Source organism: Rattus rattus, chromosome 10 (assembly GCF_011064425.1).
Source record: "Rattus rattus isolate New Zealand chromosome 10, Rrattus_CSIRO_v1, whole genome shotgun sequence".
Lineage (NCBI taxonomy): Eukaryota > Metazoa > Chordata > Mammalia > Rodentia > Muridae > Rattus > Rattus rattus.
The window spans coordinates 12,456,957-12,470,774 of NC_046163.1; positions in this window are offsets into that span (position 1 = coordinate 12,456,957).

Consider the following 13,818-nt stretch of genomic DNA (forward strand, 5'->3'; position numbering starts at 1 on the left):
CTCCCTACAATACAGAACAGGGGTGCAATGGCGTCTGTTGCTGTTCTAAATTGGCACACACAGCACAAACCTTAAAGTTCCATGTTGCTTACATGTGTACACATGTATGCGCATGTGCGTATGGATGCATGCTCCTGGGGTCACAAGCACCCACAGCCATGCCTCCAGGTCCTCTTGTTTGTACAAGTGTTCTTACCCACCCAACTATCTCCCAGTCCCTCTGTGGGCTGTTTGTTTTTGTTGTTTCTTTTGGTTTCTTAGACGGGGTCTTTCACTGAGCCCAGAGCTCTGACCCAGAGAGGATCAGAGATCCCTCTGTCTTACCTCCCCAGAGCTATGATTACCGGTGAGTGACACCATGCCTGGCATTTTAAGTGGGTGCTGGGTCTCCGGGACATTTTCAATCAGCCTCAGCTCCTTCAGAAGCCTCCCGCCCCCACAGTGCCCCCGACCCCTGCTCCTTTCCCCTGCCCTATGCTATTCTCATTTTGCTCGTCTCTTGACTCTGACGAAAAGAAATTTTATTTTGCTCTAAATTTTACATTTCTATTTGGAGCCCCAACTTCACCAGAAGTTGTGGCAACTTGCTTACAATCACTTCCAGTTTGCCTATCCCAGGAATAAGTTTCTGGGGGAGGGGGGCAGGCAGGGGGAGAAAAATAGCTCTTGATGTGGGCAGCCCTTGAGTCATTGGTCAGTCAATCAGTGGGCTCCAGAGTTCAGGGAGAGACCCCGTGTCACAGACAGACAGACAAGGTGGAAAGCAGTTGAGGAAGACACCTGACATCCACCCTCAGGCCCCCATGCACACATGCACCCTCATGCACAAGGAGAAGTAGCTAATACAAGCACCATTCCACTCCAAGGCAGACTAGGTGGGGCATGCTCCTCCTCTAGGAGCTGAGTTTTTGGTGCCTCTGGGGAAAGCAGTACAACTGGTGGCGGCGGCGGCAGCAGCAGCAGCAGCAGCAGCAGCAGCAGCAGCAGCAGCAGCAGCAGCAGCAGGGAAAACAGCCAGTAAGGCCTAGCTGTGGTCAGAAGCATCACATCCCTGCTGGCTGCTTCCCACAGAAACATGTCCCCCACTCATTTTTCTCTTGATGGACAGACACCCTGGGCTGATCCCATAAGTTTGCTGTAGTGAATAACCTTGCCACAAACAAGGGTGAGAGAATGTCTCTGACGTCTGGTGACTTGGAGGCCATCAGCTCTATTTCCAGGAGGGGAATAGCTCAACCATGTGGCAGTTCTATTTCTTGTTTGAGGGACCTCCATATTGATTTCCATCGTGGCTAAACTAGTTTATATTCCCATAGCTATGCATGAAAGGGACCTCTGCCCCCATCCTTGCCAGCATTCGTTATGTTTTTGGTGACAGCCATTCTGGCAGGGATAAGATAGAATCTCAATGTAATTTTGATCCGCAGGCAAGTTAATATTAATTCATTTCCCTTCACGTGTTAGGATCCAGGAGTCACCTCACAAACCTTACAACACTAATCTCAGTCAGACATGGACAGTTTATTGAGCATACACCCAGGATGGGTTGACCAGGGCCATGGTCCAGATTTGGGAACTGAACCATGACTCTGAGTTAAGGGCTTTTAAGCCCCAAATCCACAAACGTCTGTGCCAAGTTATTTCACCAATCAGGATTTAGGAACAGGGGGATTTCCTTAGGAACATGACTGTTGTACACTTACCCTGCTCCCATTGGTTGGGGTATTCAACTGTGGCAGGGGACTTGCCATGTCTAACATTCATGTCCTAACTTGTCCACCAGGATGGAACTTGTCTACCATTCATGTCTAGACTTGCCAACCAGAATGTCAGTTACCCACACATATGTCTCTTTCGGACAAGTAGGATGTCAGTTTCCAGGGAGGTCTTGGGAACTTAAACTTTACTGGACCACTACTCAAAAATGGAAATCTTATTCCAAATAGTTTCTCATATTGGTGCAGGGTCCATCCCAGGGGCAACTTAAAAAGGCAAATACCATAAAAGCTTATACATAGGTTGGGTGATTGACTCAGGTCCAAGCTTATTGTGGGTAACTATACATACAGTTCTACTGACTTCTATTGTGATTGGTTTCCAAGGGCACAGAACATAACAGGATATGTAATTAATCTTGGCATTAGAAAGTTTCCTAATAGCAGCAGAAACGTGTTAGAAAGTTTTTCCTTACAATGGAAGGCAATCCGGGCCCATTAACTAGGCCTTTACATTTTTTTTTTTTTTTTGGTTTTTTTTTGGAGCTGGGGACCAATCCAGGGCCTTGGCTTCCCCTAGGGCTCTACCACTGAGCTAAATCCCCAACCCCATGGCCTTTACATTTTACCTAGGCCTTAACACCATCGCATGCTGTCTGAAGGATACCATGGAGCAGCTTTAACCCAGGGCCTTGCGCTTCCTAGGCAAGCGCTCTACCACTGAGCTAAATCCCCAACCCCATGGCCTTTACATTTTACCTAGGCCTTAACACCATCGCATGCTGTCTGAAGGATACCATGGAGCAGCTTCACTTCACAGTGAAGCTTTTCTTTGGGCCCTAGGCACGCTACTCTCCCTACTGCAAAGGAGGACCGTTAAAAAAATAAATCAACTCCAAGAAGATATCGCCGTGACCCAGACGGTAAGGAGGAAGAAATGTTCATAACACTTTTGGTACCTGAACAGAAAAGATGAGGACAAATCTGAATCAGCACCAAAGGCCAGGACGCAGGAACCATTAAAGACTCGAGCACTTGGATGGACTTTGGGCAGGATGTGCTCTCTAGGCAGACAGGAGGGATGCGTGCCCTGCATTTGGTGGTGCATGGAGATGGGAACAGCAGCGGAGAGGGGATGCTGCTGAGAAAGGAACGCCGGACTGTGAACTCCAGGGTCGTTCAGCTCTGCGTGCAACTATTCCACGAGATCATCCGTCAGAGAGCTAACGTACTCCAGCTTTCCCAGCTGGTAAACAAAGTCCTCGTTGTCACCACAGAACTGCTGAGGATGGCACTCAGGGAATGAAAGGTGACTGATGTCGTCAATAACCAGTCTGCGGTGGTCACTGCTGGAAGAACAGCGCTTGAGGATATTTCCCCAACAAAGCACCATGTGTCTCCCCTTCTTGTCTAGGCGGTGCCCCCACAAACCCCCTGGGCTACTAGGGAAGCAATGAGGCACAGAAGGCTCTAAATTGTCCCAGAGACTCTAAGCCAGGTGGTGGTGGCACCAGCCTTTAATCCCAGCTCTCCAAAGGCAGAGGCAGATGGATCGCTGGATTTGAGGGTTGCCTGGGCTACAGAGTGAGTTCCAAGACAGCCGGGACTACACAGAGAAACCCTGTCTTGAAAAATAAAACAAAATAAACAAAAATCAAAGAAAGGAAGGAAGAAAGAGACTCTAGTAAAGAAAGTATTAGAAGCAGAAAGATGAGCAGGCTCGCTGGAAGGCAAGGAAGAACTCAAGCCCTTCCCTCACAAGATCCAACATGGTCCACATGTTCCTAGGACTCCCCGCCCCTTTACCTGCTCTAACATGTTCCAGACCCATGTCTCCAGAGTGTTCTTTCCCAGGTTTCTACCTGGCTCCTCCCAATTTGCATGCCATCATCACCTTCTCTGGACCAGCTTTCTTCACTGCCCATTTAGGGAGATAGTTGACCTTAGCGTTTCCCGTCCCGTCTCCTAGCAGGCTTACAGTCCTTTCCCATTCTGTCATTACTTCCTCCTCGTTAGCTGCCTGTGCCCTTGTAAGACATAAACGGGAAGATTCTTTGAGCTTGGGCATGCCACAGACATATGTGGAAGTCAGAGGATGATCCGTGGGAACTGTGCCAAAGATCGAACTTAAGTTTTCAGACTTGCCTGCAGGCACCTTTACCCACTGAGCCATCTCGCCGGCCCATAATTCCTAACCATTCTGTTTCTCTGAAGCTTAGAATAAAGCCTAGTGCATGGGTGCCCAAAGAATGGGACCAGCAGTGAGGTGGAGACGCGGCAGGTATTGTGGTCTGAATGGGAAGTGTCCCCACATGGACTCATTAGTGCTGTTTGGGAAGGTTGAGGAACCTTGTGGTGGTTTGAATAGAAATGGCCCCCATAGACTCGTGTGTTTGAATGCTTGGTCATAGGAAGTGGCACTATTAGGAGGTATGGCCTTGTTGGAGGAAGTGTCACTGTGATCAAGCTACACTCACTGTGGCACACAGTCTCCTGCTGCCTGCAGATCCAGATGTAGAACCCTCCGCTTCTCCAGCACCATGTCTGCCTGCACACTGCCGTTTCCCACCATGACAATAATGGACTAAACCTCCGAACTGTAAGCCAGCCCCATTTAAATGTTGTCCTTTATCAGAGTTGCCACGGGGTGGTGTCTGTTCACAGCAATGCAATCCAAACTAAGACAACGTTTGTGGGTTGAAGGCTCACTGGGGGAAGTGAGCCACTGTGACCAGGCCTTGTGACCTTATGGCCTGACCCAGTTTCTGTTCACTCTCTCATTCATGATTTCAGACACCATGGCCTCCCGTCAGCCTACAAACCAGAGCAAACTGCCCTTTCTGTGGGCTGCTGCTTGTCAGGCGTTTAGCCACAGCAATACAGGAAGTAACTGATACAGCACTGCCTGTTTGCTACCCTCCTCACATCTTCTATATCCTACAAACTATGTGCAACTTACCTCACCCATGGGCCGTTAAGTTTAAAAACAAACCCAATACATTCAGTGTTTAAAAACTGCATATGGGTCTTACGAGCTGGCCTCCTCAGAGTTTTTTTTTTTTTTTTTGTTTTTTTTTTTTTTTTTTTTTTCTTTTTTTTTTTTTTTTTTTTTTTTTTTTCTTTTTTTCGGAGCTGGGGACCGAACCCAGGGCCTTGCGCTTGCTAGGCAAGCGCTCTACCACTGAGCTAAATCCCCAACTCCTCTCCTCAGAGTTTTGCACCGTGCTTTGCATACACCAAGTGCTCAAGAAATGCTCTTGGCCCGTAGGTCTCACCTCACCATGTGTCCTCCTACCTCCCTAACCTTGCTCCATCTTCCCCACAGGCAATTCCCGCTCACTGGCCTCTGAGCATCTATGCTGGACCAGGCGCCCAGGCAGGTGTGGAGAAATGGCCCGGCCTGGCCCGCCAGCCATTCACAGCACAGTTGGGAGAGCCAGACAAGTTGCCAGACAGACTACAGTGTGGAGAAAAAAAAAAAAAAAACTGCAGGCAGCGGGTGCCAGGCTGCCATGGGAACGGAGAGGCGGACCTGTGAACGCACAGATGAGAGCGGATCCTGACATCTGCGCATGCCTTTCAGCGTCTCAAAGACATGGGTGTGAAAGGTGGGGGGAGGGATGGAAAAAAGCAAGAATCAGCTTTCTTAGTCCCTCAGTGCTAAAATCCCAAGGAGGAAGAAACAATGATATTCCGAAAGACTCACAAAAGAGGTGGTTTTCAATTTATTTCTCATTTGTGTGTGTGGTGGGTATGTGTACATGTTTGCATGTGCATAATGACACATGTGCAGCTTCGAATGTGTATGCGTGCGTGTCACGTGAAGGGCTGAGGCTGACGCGAGGAGTCTTCCTCCAGCACTCCTGTTTTTCACTGAGGAAGGGTCTCTCAAGCAATCCCAGAGTTCACCGATAGGGCTAGTCGCAATACCCAGCTTGTTTTGGGATCTCTATCTCCTCCTTCCAAGGCTGGAACTACCGGACTTCCATGTCCACACAGTATTTACCTGGGTTCTAGAGAATCCAAACTTGAATCAAATGCTTTAACCACTGGGCGACCCCCGCCCCGGCCCCCGCCCCCGCCCTGGCCCAGGGAGACAGCTTTGGCAGCTCAGCGCTTCCTGGTGAGTTTGGAAAGGCTCCACAATATCATCCAGCACTAGGCTCAGAAGGCCCATGTGCTGAGAAATTTGAAGCCTGGTCTCCTTGGAGCAGGATTCTTCCACGCTGCTGAGGAACCAAGCCACAGCACTTTCTGGAATGGTGGCTCTTGAAACGCTGCAGCAGCTGCCTGGGGTAGGGAAAATATGAGAACGTGAACTCCTACGGAAACATCTGGCTCTGCAGCATGATACTCTGGGCATGTCACCCTCTCTGTGCCTCAGTTTCCCCATGTGTAAATGGGGGCTAATGCTCACTCTAGAGTCTGATCAGTCTCTGGTTGTCGGAGAGGCAGTCAACATCTCCTGTGAGGGCTGCTCACAGAGAAGCTACTTCTATAGAGAAGTTTCAGGTAAGACCGTAGGTCTGTGGGAGCTGTGCTTAGATCCCATGTGTGAAAGACTTTCCTCCGTTCCGAGCTACAAACCTAGCTACAAAAGACAGGTCACAAACCTCTTCTGCAATAGTTGTCCTTGAAAGGCACCTCCAGAGTCATCCTGTAGGCCTGTGTTCACCCTGTCACAGGATACAGCCCCTTGGGGAGGCGGAACACTGGGAGTTTGACTGCACTTACCCCACACTGCCACTGGGGCAGATGCCAGTCTGTTCAGAAGCTCCAAGGCACTGCTCCAGGGGTGGGAAAACACAGGCTGAAATGTGGAAAAGCCCAGAGCTGGTTTGGGGGCCCCCGGGCCTGCAAAGCGTGTGGTTCTCAGACTCTTGGGCATCCAGGCAACTCTGGGAGTCACAGAGAGCTAAGAGCAGAGTGCAGGGCTGGTGACAGCATCTAGTCCCGGGGCCTGAGAGAAAAGGGTACCTCACAGGGTGATGGTGATTGTCCTCAGCTTGGCGGAGGTGGGCTTGGTGCCGGCTGTGGCTAAGAGCGCAGAGAAGCCTTCTACTGGAGATTAAACTGCGACTCTGTAGGCAAAGGCCTTCTTTATGGCTCCCCATAGTGATCTTGATGGAAAGAGACAGCCCATGATCCTACACAGTTTACTGTCATGGTGGAAAATGGATGAGCAAAATCACACCCAACTGAGATTGAATACCTTTTGCAGGAGGGGTGTCTGAAAAGCTTATTGGCTAAGCCCTCCAGGCCTCTATCTACCTCATTAGCACGAAGACTCTGTTTTGAGCCTACATGACCACAGGACGTGTTTCTTTTATGTGAGAAGCATGGCACACGCTCCAGACCAGGAGTCTGGCAGGGAGCTGGGAGTCACCTCTCTCAGGTGTGGCCCACTGAGTCTCCGGGTCTCAACCTGCTCTACCTTACCAAGCTCCCTGGCATGCTTTTACATCCCACATCACCCTGTGCCCTCCTTTACCAAAACAGAAGGGGAAAAGGCTGCAAGATGGCTCAGCAGTAAAGGTCTGGCCACCATGCCCAACCTCCTAAGGTCAAGTCCTGAGTTCAAGTCCCGGAACATAGTAGAGGAGAGAACTGAGTCTCAGAAGATGTCCTCTTTTGGATGGCATTCACATGCTGCAGCCAGCATGTGGCATGTATGGGCCCACTTATGTTCATCCATACAAATAAATATTTGTAAGAGGAAGAAAAATTTGTTTGGGACCCTTTGAGTTATATAACTGGAGAGCTACCAAAATGGTAAAGGGTTAGGCCCCGAAGCTTCAGCTCAACTCTTCTTTGAGAAGCCCATGCCTACACTCGAATGTCTCATCCTCTCCTCGAGCCACTTCCTGTTAACCCTTGGGCTTTAATCTATGTTACATTTTCTCTCTGGTCAACTCCAGCTCTGATCCATGCTCTCTGGTCCTGTGTCTTAGGGTTTCTATTGCTAAGATGAAAACACCGTGACCAAAAAGCAAGTTGGAGAGTAAAGGATTTATTCAGTCTACACTTCCAAATACTGCTTTATCATTGGAGGAAGTCAGGACAGGAACTCAAACAGGGAAGGAGTTGATGCAGAGGCCATGAGAGTGTCGCTTACTGGCTTGTTCCACATGGCTTCTTATAGAACCTGTCTTAGTTAGGGTGTTACTGCAGTGAGCAGATACCATGACCAAGGCAACTCTTATAAGGACAACATTTGATTGGGCCTGGCTTGCAGGTTCAGAGGGTCAGTCCAGTATCATCAAGGCAGGAGCATGACGGTATCCAGACAGAGTGGTGCAGGAGGAGCTGAGAGTTCTACATCTTCATCTGAAGGCTGCTAGCAGATACTGACTTCCAGGCAGCTAGGACGAGGGTCTTAAAGACCACACCCACAGTGACACACCTATTCCAATAAGGCTATATCTACTCCAACAGGGCTACACCTTCTAATAGTGCCACTCCCTAGGCCAAGCATATACAAACCATTACAGAACCTCAGCCTGCTTTCTTATAGAACTAGGACCACCAGCCCAGGGATGGCACCACCCACAATGGGCTGGGCTCCTCCATTGATCACTAATTGAGAAAAGACTTTACATGGAGGCATTTCCTCAACTGAGGCTCCTTCCTCTCTGGTGACTGAAGCTTGTGTCAGCTTGACACAGAACCAGTCTGTACATCCTGAAATTCTTTTCTTCAGTGAAGTCAAGAATCTCAGTTTTACCAAGAAGCGGTTTCTGAAAAGACCTCCAAAGTCAGCAACATGGAGGTGTGTCTTTGTCCCCACCTCACTCTGTTGACCTGTAATATCATGGAGACAAATGTCCCCAAATGCTGCACTTTGGGACCAAAAAGTGTCAGCGGTGGTACTCACCATGTGCCCCTTTAATGGTGGTCTGTGTTCCTACTCTGGCTTGGGAACTCAGTATCTGAGGTCCTGTCAGAAGCATGGCTCTTGGGTCTTCCAGTCAAAGTGACCCTTCATTTACCCTCCAAGCTAGTTTACCCCCAATGTGGGATTATTCAGAGCAGTTCCCTCGGACTTCAGGATGCTCACACACCACCAGGAGAGAAGCTGGGAGAAGCTCAGGGCATTCTCGGGTGGACCTATGTGCCAGCACTCAGGTTAGGTGGGTCAGAGTTTCTAGAGCTGGCCTAATTCTGCTGTCCACTGTTTGTGGACGGACTTCAGGAGTAACATGCTAAACCTCAGGATGAAAAGTTGACTGAAATTTCCTCAAAACTCCTGGGAGACTCCATCTATGCTACTACTTCCTGCCTGTTCTCCTGGGCAGGATCCCCAGTCACCAGGAGCCTTTGATAGCCATAAAAGTGTACTGATAGGTTCTCTCCCAGGAAGCAGCACGATGCTGCCGTGGGTCCATGTCCTACCCTCCCTCAGCATTGTGACATGGGTAATTATGTAACCTCTCTGAGCTGCTGCTTCTCCATTGTATCCGAAGGAAAACACACTGCTTTCTTTTGTGTGTGCACATGTAGGTGTGAAGGCTCCGCTATATGCAGATATATGTGTATATGTATGTGTGTGCATGTGGAAGCTCATCTGTGTGCAGATATGCATGTTCATGTATGTGTGTGCATGTGGAAGCTCATCTGTGTGCAGATATGCATGTTCATGTATGTGTGTGCATGTGGAAGCTCATCTGTGTGCAGATATGCATGTATATATGTGTGTGTGTGTGTGTGTGTGCATGTGGAGGCTCGTCTGTGTGCAGATATGCATGTATATATGTGTGTGCATATGGAGGCTTGTCTGTGTGCAGATATGCATGCATATGTATGTGTGTGTGCATGTGGAGGCTTGTCTGTGTGCAGATATGTGTGTGTGTGTGCATGTGGAGGCTCGTCTGTGTGCAGATATGCATGCATATGTATATGTGTGTGCACGTGGAGGCTCGTCTGTGTGCAGATATGCAGGTACTTGTGGCAGCCTTAGGAATGGAGACCCAGATGACAGGAGTTGGTAACTCACTGTGGGTCTTTGAAGGTTATACCCAGTCTGCTTCCTGTCGGGATCTGTTTCCTAGTCCACTGTTCCTGTTTCGTTTCCGTTGCTGTAACAAAATACCCTGACAAGGGCAGCCTCTGGTGTTGTCCCTCAGGAGCCTCCATGTTGTTTCCTGAGTCAATGTCTCTCACTAGTCTGGTGCTCCTCCGTTCAGCTAGGTTGGTTCCCAGCCAGCAAGCCCCTAGGGATGGCTCGACTCTACCCACTCAGGGCTGAGTCGTAGTACACACTACCACACCCAGCTTTTGTGTGTGTGTGTGGGGGGTGCTAAGGATCAAACTCAGGCCCTCAGAAAGTCAAGAGCAAGTGCTTTAGTTGCTGAGCCACGTCCCCAGCCCAGATGCCTGCGTTCCCTTTGAGGAGTTTTGTGGCGATAAGGAAAGAGCATGGCTCCTGGTTTGGTAGCTGTAACACTGTTCCTGGGATAAGCTCCAGTGTTGAGCTGGGCAGAATAAAGGAACGGAAAGTCATCTCCATGCAATGCCAGGAGCCACCTCTGCTGAAGGTCACCTCAGCTTTGGCCTTGTCTGGGAGACATGGGGCCGTTCCTCTCATAGGCATGCAGGAGCCAAAACTGAAGGTTAAAGCTTCCTTTTGAGGCCACAGCCTACTGGGTCTCCTCGGTGGTCTCAGCCCCACCTCTCTGCCACTATCCCCCTCACCCCGAGGCCTTGCTCTGGGTGGTCAGGCCTTCCTCCGACTGATGTGACCCCTGATTAACTTAGCGAACCCTTCCTTTGTTCATCTAAGGGCCTTATCACAAGGCCAAACCAAATCAATTCATATGTATGCAAGCATGTTCCCAACAGCTGCCACAGGCTTAGGCAACAGATGGTGTCTGACATTCGTTAAGTTGGCAGGGACAGCCCCAGGGGCCATTCAAAATGGGTAGAACAGGAATTGGGAGGTGGAGAAGGCAATGCTTTCTCAGGGTTAGCAGGAGTGGGCACCAAAGGCAGGGTGAGGCAGTTTGGGCCAACTCCTGGGAACTCTCAGCCTGTGAGCTGGCTATAGTCCAGGGCGTCTGCACACATGTCCCCTACAGGGGCGGCATCCGGGCTTCCTCACTGAAACACTTTCCCCCATGGACCAACCAGGACAGTCAGTTTTCCAGATGCCAACAAGGCGGGGCTGGACCTGAGAGATGGGGTTTGAGAGAAGACTCCAGTGTTAACGAGAAGCAAGGTCAGAAGATGGTGGGTCCCTTTCGAACTACCTTACCCAGAGGGGACAGGGCTGAGCTTGAGAGGTCTGGCTGCAGCAGCCTCTCTGCTGCATGGCCCCCTGGGAAAGGTTACACTGAAATGACTCTCGCAGCCCAGACACTGCTGTGACTTGGATCTGAAACTGTGTCTTAACGGCCCCGAGGCGGTGGGGCTATTTTGAGAGACGGAAGGAAGGCTTAGGGATGGGGGTTCGGCAGGCGGGATTGGTCACTCTGAGGGAGCCTTTGAAGGTTATATCCAGTGCTTCCTGTTGGGCCGTTTTCTGGTCCACAGTTCCCATTTTCCTCTCTGTTGCTGTAATAAAATGCCCTGAGCAGAGCATCTTGTAGGATGGTTATTGGCTTACAGTCCTGGGCTAAAGTCCATCACTGCAGGGAAGTCACGGATGAGCTGGGGACAGCTTGCACCAGTTACTTTCCTATCACGGGGGTAAAACACCATGACCAAGGCAGCTGATAGAAAAAGGATTTATTTGGATTTACACTTCCAGAGGGATCAGAATCTATCACTGCCATAGCGAGGAGACGGTAGCAGGCAGGCAAGTCTGCCAGCTGGAGCAGGAGCTGAGGTCACACACTCATTCCCAAACACAGAACGGACAGGCTGGACTGCGGGTGGCTCTCAGCCTCCCAAAGCCCACTGCGGCTACTCCTGATTGTCAACTTGACTACATCTGGAATGAACTAAAACCCAAAAATGAATGGCACCCCTGTGTTTTGTTTGTTTTTGTTTGTTTTGCTTAATTTGAAGTAGGAAGGTTCCCTTCTCACCTGGGTCTTTGACATAGGAAGACACACTTTTTTTTTTTTTTTCCCGGAGCTGAGGACCGAACCCATGGCCTTGCGCTTGCTAGGCAAGCGCTCTACCACTGAGCTAAATCCCCAACCCCGGAAGACACACTTTTAATCCAGCTCTTTTGCGTTGGGAAAAGACACGTCTTTAATCCAGATCTAACCCGGGCCACTCCTTCGGCTGGAAGCCTATATGAGGATGAGGAAGAAGGAAGAGTTCACTCTGCTTGCCCTCACTCACAAGCACGTCCACCCCTTCACTGGCAATGGGGCCTACTTCTTTGGAATTCCAGATCAGCCGAGACAGCCAGTCTCATGGACTGAGCAACTACTGGATTCTTGGACTCTCCTTTCACAGCTAGCCACTGTTGGGTTAGGTGAACTGTAGCCTGTAAGTCGTTATTATATATACATATTACTCTATTACTCTAGAGGACCATGACTGCGCCCACCCCTGGTGACACACTTCCTTCAGCAAGGCTGTGCACCTCCTCGATCTAGCCAAACAGTGCCACCAACTAGGGACTAGGTACTCAAATGCCTGAGAATACAGGTTCCATCTCATTCAAACCACTGCACAGCCAGTTACACCACAGCCACAAGTGGAGAACAGGGAGCCTAAGGCTTCCTTGTTTGCTGTGAGCTGTCTTTCTTGACTCTTACCCTAGTTCATGACCACCTGTCTAGGGAATGGCACTGGGTCTTTCTAAACCGATTAGCAATCAAGACACTCGCCCACAGCCATGCTTCAGGGCAACCTGATCCAGACAATTGGGGTGAAACTCTCTTCTAGGTGATTCTGGATTGTCAGAATTGACCAGCACGTCCACAGGGAAGTGAGCAGCCACCATTGGAACCATGGACCGAGCTTCTCCAACACACCTTCACAGCCACACTGGGCTACAAACCATCCAAAGGGATGAGCTACAGTGCATCTGTCTTCCTGATGCCACTTGTACTGTCAGTCACTCCCATGTCGACTCATTCAGCAAACGCTTTCTGAACACTGACTGTCAGGGGCAGGAGCAGGAAGAGGTCAGTGTCGCCCACTGCAGCGTTTCTAAGGGTACCAGGCCAGGTGAAGCTGATATACATGAATGGACTAGGAAGATGGATCAGCCAGTCAACTGTCTGTTTTGCAAGCATGAGGACCGGAGTTTAGATGCCCAAAATTCACATAAAAATGCTGAGCATGGGGATGGGGACATGGCCCAGTAGTTAACAGCAGAGCTGCTGCTCTTACAGAGGTTCTGTTTCTAGCACCTACATGGCAGTTCACAACCATCCATAGCTCTGGTTCCAGGAGATCCAGCATCTTCTATTGGCCTTCACAGGTACCAGACACGCATGTGGTGCACATACATACAAGCAGGCAAACATTCATATACAATGGATAAATAATTTTTAAATGCTGAATATGGCAGTGGGCTTGCCCTGTAACTACAGGCAAATCCGTGAAGCTCACTGTGTGGTCAGCCTGTCTGCGCGGATAAGTTTCAGGCTCAGTGAGAGACCCTATCTCAAAAAATAAAGACAAGGAGATCAGGAAGAGGTGACTGACATTACTGTGCAGACTGCACACGGATGCACACACAAGTACACATGCATCCTCGTGTCCATATGCACATGCCCACACTAACAAATACACCACACCACACCACGATGTGCGTGCACGCACCCACACACACACACTCGTGCACACACACACACAGACACACACACACACACACACAAACACACACAGGAACACTCGCGTGTGCACGCGCGTGTGCACACACACATGCACACAGGTGCGCACGCACACACACACACACACACACACACACACACACACACACACACACACGAGGCTCTACTCTGATTTGGGAATGTCCTGTAGGGCATGGCTGCCACTCCTGACTCACTGTCACAGACACCGGAGATTCTGTAAGTGTCATGCCAGGCTAGCTCGCATTTAGCCACTTCCTGACAACTTTGCCTTTGGCAATGAGAGAAAAAAAAATGTTCAGCCTCAGGATTCAACACTGTCAAAGGGTTTTATGAATAAAACTTGTAAT